Source organism: Schistocerca serialis, chromosome 4 (genome assembly GCF_023864345.2).
Source record: "Schistocerca serialis cubense isolate TAMUIC-IGC-003099 chromosome 4, iqSchSeri2.2, whole genome shotgun sequence".
NCBI lineage: Eukaryota > Metazoa > Arthropoda > Insecta > Orthoptera > Acrididae > Schistocerca > Schistocerca serialis.
Window position 1 is genome coordinate 947,162,260 of NC_064641.1, and position 9,457 is coordinate 947,171,716.

The following is a 9,457-nucleotide window of genomic DNA, read 5'->3' on the forward strand; positions in this document are numbered from 1 at the left end:
AGCGAGTAGTTCGCCTTCCGTAATGTCGGCACATGCATTGACAATGCGCTGACGCATGTTGTCAGGCGTTGTCGGTGGATCACGATAGCAAATATCCTTCAACTTTCCCCACAGACAGAAATCCGGGGACGTCAGATCCGCTGAACGTGCGAGCCATGGTATGCTGCTTCGACGACCAATCCACCTGTCATGAAATATGCTATTCAGTACCGCTTCAACCGCACGTGAGCTATGTGCTGGACATCCATCATGTTGGAAGTACATCGCCATTCTGTCATGTAGTGAAACATCTTGTAGTAACATCGGTAGAACATTACGTAGGAAATCAGGATACATTGCACCTTTTAGATTTCCATCGATAAAATGGGGGCCAATTATCCTTCCTCCCATAAAATCGCACCATACATTAACCCGCCAAGGTCGCTGATGTTCACGTATCGCAGCCATCGTGGATTTTCCATTGCCCAATAGTGCACATTATGCCGGTTTACGTTACCGCTGTTGGTGAATGACGCTTCGTCGCTAAATAGAACGCGTGCAAAAAATCTGTCATCGTCCCGTGATTTTTCTTGTGCCCAGTGGCAGAACTGTACACGACGTTCAAAGTCGTCGCCACGCAATTTGTGGTGCATAGAAATGTGATACGGTAGCAATCGATGTTGATGTAGCATTCTCAACACCAACGTTTTTGAGATTCCCTATCCTCGCGCGATTTGTCTGCTACTGATGTGCGGATTATCAGCGACTGCAGCTAAAACACCTACTTGGGCATCATCATTTGTTGCAGGTCGTGGTTGACGTTTCACATGTGTCTGAACACTTCCTGTTTCCTTAAATAACGTAACTATCAGGCGAACGGTCCGGACACTTGGATGATGTCGTCCAGGATACCAAGCAGCATACACAGCACACGCCCGTTGAGCATTTTGATCGCAATAGCCATACATCAACACGATATCGACCTTTTCCGAAATTGGTAAACGGTCCATTTTAACACGGATAATGTATCACGAAGCAAATACCGCACTGGCGGAATGTCACGTGATACCACGTAATTATACGTTTGTGACTATTAAGCGCCATCTAACACAAAGCGAAAAAAGTGGTCCACCTAAAACATTCATATTTCTTTATGAACTACACGAATATGTAATAAAAAATGGGGCTTCCTATTTAAAAAAACGCAATTGATACCCGTTTGACCTATGGCAGCGCCATCTAGCGGGCCAACCTAGTTTCCCTCTTCAAGCTAGCTAGACAAGTTCCGTTGTTTGTAGTTTTTTCGTTTGACGCTTATTTCGCGAGATATTTGGCCCGGTCGCGATCAATGGACCACCCTGTTTATGGGATGATAATGGCGTTATTTCTCGGAGCACTTCCATTCCTGAGTGGTATCGATAATCCACCTTGAGCGCTATTATGGCCCGATTTTGCCGATATGGAAGTACGCAGGTCCGCTAAAGCGCTCAGCTGTATACCACACCTCGACATCAAAAGTGGTTCAAATGTCTCTGAGGACTATGGGCCAACATCTGAGGACATCAGTCCCCTAGAACTTAGAGCTACTTAAACCTAACTAACCTTAAGGACATCACACACATCCATGCCCGAGGCAGGATTCGAACCTGCGATTGTAGCGGTCGCGCTGTTCTAGACTGTAGGACCTAGAACCGCTCGGCCACAACGGCCGGCCACACCTTAGTCGGCCCCCTCCGTTTCTCAAAATTTCCAGGTGAGCGAGAGCTGCATTTAAATATGCTGCTCTTCTCTGAAGGTGATAATTATCACTATGTCTGGATCAAAAGATATGTCCCAGCTCCTTTCCTCCCAGTTAAGTAACAAGCAGCATAAACAACGTATTTGTTTAATGTGTCTGAATAATTTTTGATGTGAAGAGTCATTAGCGATACATCTATTAGATTGTGCTTCCAAGGACCCGGTACATGTGATTATGCTCACCGAGGAAAATAACTTTATTAAATTTCAAAATGCTCACAACCAGCAGCGATGTCCTTTTGTAGTGTACGCCGTCTTCGAATGCCTGCTGGCTCCTATAACTCGTTGTGAAGGGAACCCCTTAGCCTCACATACAAACTTCACACAAAAACGCATACCTTATGTGCCAGCATTCCAAGTTATAGGTGCATATGATTCTAAACTAAACCGCTACCAGTCTTATGTAGGGAACGATCTGGCAGTTTGTCTTCTCACTGAGCTCGTAAAACGTTCTTGGATAATTGATAAGCTCTACAGCAACAACATTCCCATGACCAAATCAAAGGAAGATGATGAATTGTATGAAAAGGCGGTTAATTGTCATATTTGTGGGCTAGTCTTAGATTTAAAAAAAGCGGAAACTCTTCGTAGAGACCACTGTCATCTTACGGGTAAGTTCTGCAGTGCAGCTCACAAAGCATGCAATTTGAAGTACCAGTTACCTAGACATATACCCGTCTTTTTTCGTAATAATTTGAGTGGGTATGACGCTTATTTTCTAGTTGAACTCTTGGCTAATTTCGGTAAGAAGAATGAGCGGGTCAGTGTCCTCCCTCAAAGTGTTGAGAAGTACATTTCTTTCTCAAAACGAATGACGCCAAAAATTGCGCTCCGCTTTCTTGCCTCTTTACGCTTTATGCAGACTTCACTCCAGAAACCTGTTGAAACTTTACCTCGGAATCATCTGCATATCACTCTATCTGCATATCCCGATGAGGAAAATTTCCAACATGCTACTAGGAAAGGAGTTTTCCCATACAAGTATGTTGATAGTACGGCAAAACTCAATGAAACCAGGCCTCCCGACTTATCCGCATTTACCAGTACTCTCACAGGCGATGCCCTAACTACAGCAGATTATGAGCATGCCGTGAATGTCTTGCGGGAATTCAACATCCCCAATTTGGGAGAATGTGCAAGGCTATACATGAACACGGCTGTGTGTTTACTTTCAGATGTTTTCGAAAAGTTCCCGAGTCTATGTGTGGCCATGTACTCTCTGGACCCCGCCTTTTATTACACGGCACCTGGGTTGTCCTGGGACGCTATGCTCAAAAAACGGGGTGGAGCATTGAACTTTTGACTGATGCTGGAATGCTTCTATTTTTTGAGTGAGTGATCCATGGGGGACTTTGTCAATGTGTTCACAGGTATGCCAAGGCAAATAACCTGCAGATGGGTGTCGAGTTTAATGCATCCCTTGATTCAAGTTACATTATATACTTAGATGTCAACAACTTACACGGGCACGCCGTGATGCAGCCACTGCCAGTTGGTGGGCTTCGATGGGTGCCCGAAAACGAACTGAAGGGATTAGGTGGACAAATAATGGGTCTTGCGGCCGATTCTGATGTAGGGTATGTGCTTGAGGCAGACATCACATATCCTGATAATTTGCATGGAGAGACAAGTGACTTGCCGTTATGTCCAGAGCAACAAATTCCGCGAGGAAGCACCATCCCTAAACTGTTGGCTACTGTTGGGGATAGGGAGAGATACATAATTCATTATCGTAACCTCCAGCAGTGCCTCAGATTAGGGATGAAGCTTGTTAGAGTCACCCGCGCAATCTCCTTAGAGCAATTCCCCTGGTTGAAGGAGTATATTGAACTAAATACTGAAAAGAGGGCGGTCGTGAATAATGGTTTTGAAAAAGATTTTTATAAATTAATGAATAATTCCATTTTCGAGAACACTATGCAGAATGTAAGAAATGAAAGAGATATTTTGATTAGAACCGCATGGGAAGGGTGTTATGGCGTGAGAAAGTGTATAGCCAGGCCAAATTTTAAGCATGCCACCATCTTCAATGAAAACTTTCTTGAAGAAGACTGCAGTAGAGTTTATGAAGCCTATATATTTGGGGATGTACATATTGGATATCTCCAAATTCTACATGTACGTCTTCCGCTACTAGTCCGCGAAACCTCATTTCGTAGAACCAAAGTTGCTTCATATGGATACAGACAGCTTTATCTACTGGATCAAGAACAGCGATCCATATGAAGTAATTAGGTGCAAGGGTAAAGAATTCGGCACATCTTCTTATGAGGCTGATGCTGTTTATGGTACTCATCCTCAGAACAAGAAGGTTCTCATGAAAGACGAGGCGAATGGTTTACCAGTTGTAGAGTTTGTGGGATTGGGGTCCAAATTGTACAATAGACAGGGGCACCCAGAGGAGGACAAAGGGTGTTAGATGCGGGACATCTCGAGTTCTTACTGTTGAAGACTATTTGTAGTGCCTGTATGGTCGCAGCATTCAAGGCGCTCACCCACACATGGTTCAGAAAACTAGCATTCGATCACGAGGTCACGAGGTGTACACTGTGCTGCAGTCTAAAGTCGGATCGTCTCCTCATGACGAGAAAAGAGTCATTTGTGAAGATGGGGTGGAAACCATCCCATACTCACACTGTTTACTTGAAGCGATAGTAGCGGTGGGGGACTCTGGTTGATAGAGAGAGAATGAGCGTGTGAATGGTGTGATGGGGGGTTTATGCATCGAATAGTATGGCTCTTTTATCATAGTGTAAATATTGGAAGAGCGTGTTGTGTGGTGGGTGTGGTGTGTATCACTCTGCGTGCTTCTGTATATGTCTGAGTGTGTGAATGAGTGTGGGAGCCTGTGTTAAGTGTATGTCTCTAAAAATATATATTCATTAGTACAAATTAATTTGCCAAAGAAAAAAAAGGAACATAAAAACGAAAATATATTAAAAACTGAAAAAATATTAAGAAAAAGTCTGTATGTAAATATTTTTCATCCTTATTACTAGTTAATATATCAACAAAAACCAATTTTTCGCACATTATATATATAATATCAATTTGTAAGTTTCACCTACCGCTTGCGATCCAGTCAGAACTAGTTTTAAGTATGTGAGTTCCACCCAATTAAATAGTTTATGTATATGTTCACTTGCTTGTGGTAGTGGAAAATGTTTAGAGCCACCCACTTCACTCACTTGTGGTAGCGGAAAATGTTTAGAGCCACCAACTTCAAAGAAATACGTTCGCCTTTACTTAAAAGTGTTTTCTGTTTCAGGTGGAACTTCACTAGTGGTGGTATTTAGCTTTTAAGATAGTCTAATTGTCTTGTATCTCAGTTATGTATATGTAAACAGCTGAATGTTGATATCTCTCTAAAAAAAAATGCAACTCTGTATAATGTTTCTGTAAACTGATGTAATGTAAATCTGAATCACGTATCTGCAAACAGCAGAATGATGATATTTTTAGTCAAAAAATCTGAATGTAATAATAAATTCACTTATTTTATTGTATAAATGTCCAATGTTATTATTTCAACCCTCAATCGTCATCCTTTTGATTAAAAAATGATAAATGTATTTCTGTACAATGGGCGGTTACATCCGCATTGCACAGCACGTGTTATAAGGCATGTTGCTTTAAAACACTGCTTCACTGAGATTTATGAATTTATCGTAAGGTATTTCAGTACAATGGGCGACTACATCCACACTGTACAGCACATGTCCATAAAGCATGTTGCTTTAAAACACTATTTCAACTAGAGTTCTCAATTTATCATTGCACTCACGGCTACATGAAATACCGCCTTGAGCACACACTTTCAGTGTCTTCCTTGGAGGCGAGATGCGCGGAATGTGAAAGGGCGTCTGTTAATATCGCAGGTAGCGCTATTCATCAGGTGAAAGCGTGCAAAGGCCACGGTAGGTGGCTCAGACAGTTCCAGTGGAATGCACTTATAGATGGATTCTGGTACAGTATCGCCAATAAACTTACTTGCTAAGGACGTGGGTGGCAAAGAAAAAAAGAATACAAACATTGTTATGGAAGAAAGACATTTCTCATCCAGGTTAAAAATAATTTTACATTCTCATTTGCAGATACAATAGCACTTTTTTGATACATGTTCTTTAGCCGATGGATAGATGGACAGCCGTAGAATTCCAGGTCTTGAATAGAAGCAAATTTAAATATTCATTGCATCCAAGAGATCTTCTCCTTTCCCTTCATGTAGACGATGGTGTCCATGTGATCGAATAATTTAAGCGTAGTCATAATATATTTATAGGGTATGCCAGGATCATCCCAGTGAATTCCATGGTAGAAATGCGTTAACCACTTTGCGCTCTTTCTTGTCTTAGAGCACCTCACTTGCTTGAAGGGTCTTCGTGATTCAATATTTGCAGCGAATATCTCTATTATTCCTTAATCCTCCATGTACAATACAAACGCGAAATCTTTAAATACGAACTGCCTACGCTCACCGTCATAGAAGCCTTGAGCGTCCGCAATGATGTTCTCTCTGTGACACGTTATGGTTGAATGCTCTAGGGCGTAGCAGGACCTATTCATTTGTACAGCTCACTACACAACACCTGTGAGCAGACAGTAGTTGCTTACAGGATCATGAAGAACTTAAGCATAGGCGGCAGTGTGTTCTGGGAAATTTGTCGATGATTCAAATTCAATTTGCACATCATAGGTCCAGACTTAATTGTCTCATTCTGTTTAGAGCAGTCTATTACAATGATCGGTGAAAGCTCTTTGAACTTACGTGAACGAGTATACACCTCCCTCCCTGTCCTTCAGCAATTTCATAGTTAGTATGGCGAAACCTTGCATACATGTCATACGCCAGGCTGTATACATTTTGATTCCACTGCAGATGTAAATTGTAATATGGGTAGAATTCTGAATTGAGGTAGACTTTAGCATTAGTTAACTTACAGTTATCGAACACGGTGGAATCATTTCCTCTATTACCTCTTCTATGTCTGAAAAGCAAGTATGATGAATCTGGGTGTCTCTAGATGGCTGTAGGTTTTAATAGCCCATGTTTGTCTGCTCGCTGTAAGTAACACTGGGTACTCGAAAATCTCCCATGAGCGAAATGTCAGTGACAGAAATGTACCCGAATTCAGGACTTTTAAAACCTTCAAATGTTCCTCGTCAGATACACTGATGTGAGGCATTTTCCATATTATCTTCGTGATTGTGATCATATTCTCCTCTTGAGCTGCTTGAATGTATGAGTTATTGTCCGTCGCACTCCGCACCAGAATGAGCCCCTGTTTAGTGTTCATAATAATCTGCCTTATGTCAAGTTCCCCATAAGCATTTTTAGAGGTATGCATGCAGTAAATCGCTTGTACTCTTCAACTGCTCGTCTATGAACCATTCTGCATTTTCTAAACTATGCAAATCTGCTGGAGATGCCGAGACGTATGTTTTAAGGGTTGATGTTGTGCCTACATTGCGTTTATGGTCGATCTCAGATCCATTGAGTTCACAGCGTATCTCTTGGAACAGGAATCCTAAAGCGTTACGTGTCAGCTTGGATCCCACTGCATCGCTGCATTCCATTTCCTTGAATGATCCCTTTAGATATATGAAACTCTTGCACGGAAGCTTGAGTGCGTCTTGGTGCTGGATGACAATCCTGATTTTATCATTCTTGTTAAACGTGGTTGAAGCGTAAGGTTTATGAGAGAAGTATTCCTGACGTATAATTCTATCATCATACTCTACTGGACTGGTTATATTGAGTGATAACGTCATTGCGAGGCTTGAGACCAACAGATTTAAGAAACTTGTAGTTCGCAGGTGTTATCACTTTGCTGTTCAGTAGTGAAGTGGCAGGCTGTGGATTGCGTGCACTTGTTTTATACCGTATGCCTATCCTGTCTTAGATGTTATTGTACAATGATTTACTCACCACGAAATTCAACAAGTTGATTATTCTGGTCAGCAATACGCAGCTCCAAATACTCCAATGTCTGAGCTGTCACTGAAAGGTATATTGCATTGGCAAGCCGGCCGGTGTGGCCACGTGGTTCTAGGCGCTACAGTCTGGAACCGCGCGGCCGCTACGGTCGCAGGTTCGAATCCTGCCGCGGGCATGGATGTGTGTGATGTCCTTAGGTTAGTTAGGTTTAAGTAGTTCTAAGTTCTAGGGGACTGATGACCTAAGATGTTGAGTCCCATGGTGCTCAGAGCCATGTTTTTTTTTTTTTTTTTTTTTGCATTGGCAAGGGTCTCAACAATCTCATACCCCGCTGCAACTGAGGGGAAGAATCCGTAAATAGTGTGAATGAGATAGGAGTTGTTTGCAATGTTACATTCGACCCGGATTGTGTTGACTGGGAGTATGTCCACTGTCTGATTCGACTTGTAAAATTTAATTGGATCCTTCTTCAAAACCTGTCCTTTTGTGAAACCCAACAGGTGCCCTATTGAATCTTTCTGGTTAAAGTCAATCGTTGCATTTACAGCCCTTATTACAGATTTAAGTGTATTGATGTTTGCACACAGTTCAATACCTTTTCCAGACTCTTTTAAGACTTCGTTTAAATCGACGATATCGTATGAACCCGGTTCTATTTCCACAATATCTTTTTCACCATTAGTATCGAGATGCAGTTTACTGTTAGTCTCAGTGATATTCGGGATGCTGTTGTACGTGTACAGTCCAATCAATGCAATACTCCAATGACCAGAGCTCGAATCAAGTGGTGGGAAGTAATTTGCTCGCAATGCAGATGATCGTCCTTTTTAACGTCAAAGTGTACGACATTGCACCTGAACCTCAACTGATGAATGAATTATTAAACCTCCTTCTTATAAAGCGTGCTTCTTCTTCTTCTTTGTGAACGTTAAGAGAAAAATGATGCATAAACGTCCACAGAGGTGAGTATTAAAGTCCTGATAGCGTCAATAATTGTAGAGCACATGTCTTCTATAAGTGAAGTATTGTTGTAATTCGTCTGGTGGCTGCAGGTCACCAAATGAGTCGAAATAGTAGACAGTATCCGCGTCTTTCATAACGTATGCCACCCGGTGGGTGCCGGGGCCTCCAGGAACATCTAAATTCACAATACCGCATTCACCAGTTTTCCACACAGTCTTCGGCAATGTATAACGCATAAAAAAACCACGGTATCTTGGTATCTCGAATTTGCCCCTAACAAACTTAAGTAGGTCTGCATTTGTGAGTGGTCGATCTGGTAGGACTGCTAATGGGCTTTTTTTTTTAAAATTTATGAATAGACCAAGCCCTTTTCTGTACGGTTTCAAGAATAGTCCTTTTCCGATCGCTGCGGCTTCCATCAAGCGGTTATGTTTTCCCGCCTCTTCTAACTGCGCTTGGGAGTTTTGCGCGTTCTTGACCGTTTGAGCGATAGCTGCGGCACCACCGGCGAGGGAACCTACCGCCGAGAGCGCAGAGAGGGCCGGGGTGAGAAAAGGGAGAAAACCGCCGGATGTCTTGTGTATTCGTTCTTTAACCGATCCTCCTCTTATTCTTCTTCTTCCCGCATCTTTCTGATTCATTGCGTTTTTAGCTGCATACATCGCTGTCAGGATACAGTTCTTCAAACAGCCCTTCATGTTTTTGTTCTTCTTGTTGTTTACTGCGCAACGAGGAGCGTTCATAACTCGATTGAAATTCGTGACTCCTACCTAAACCCAA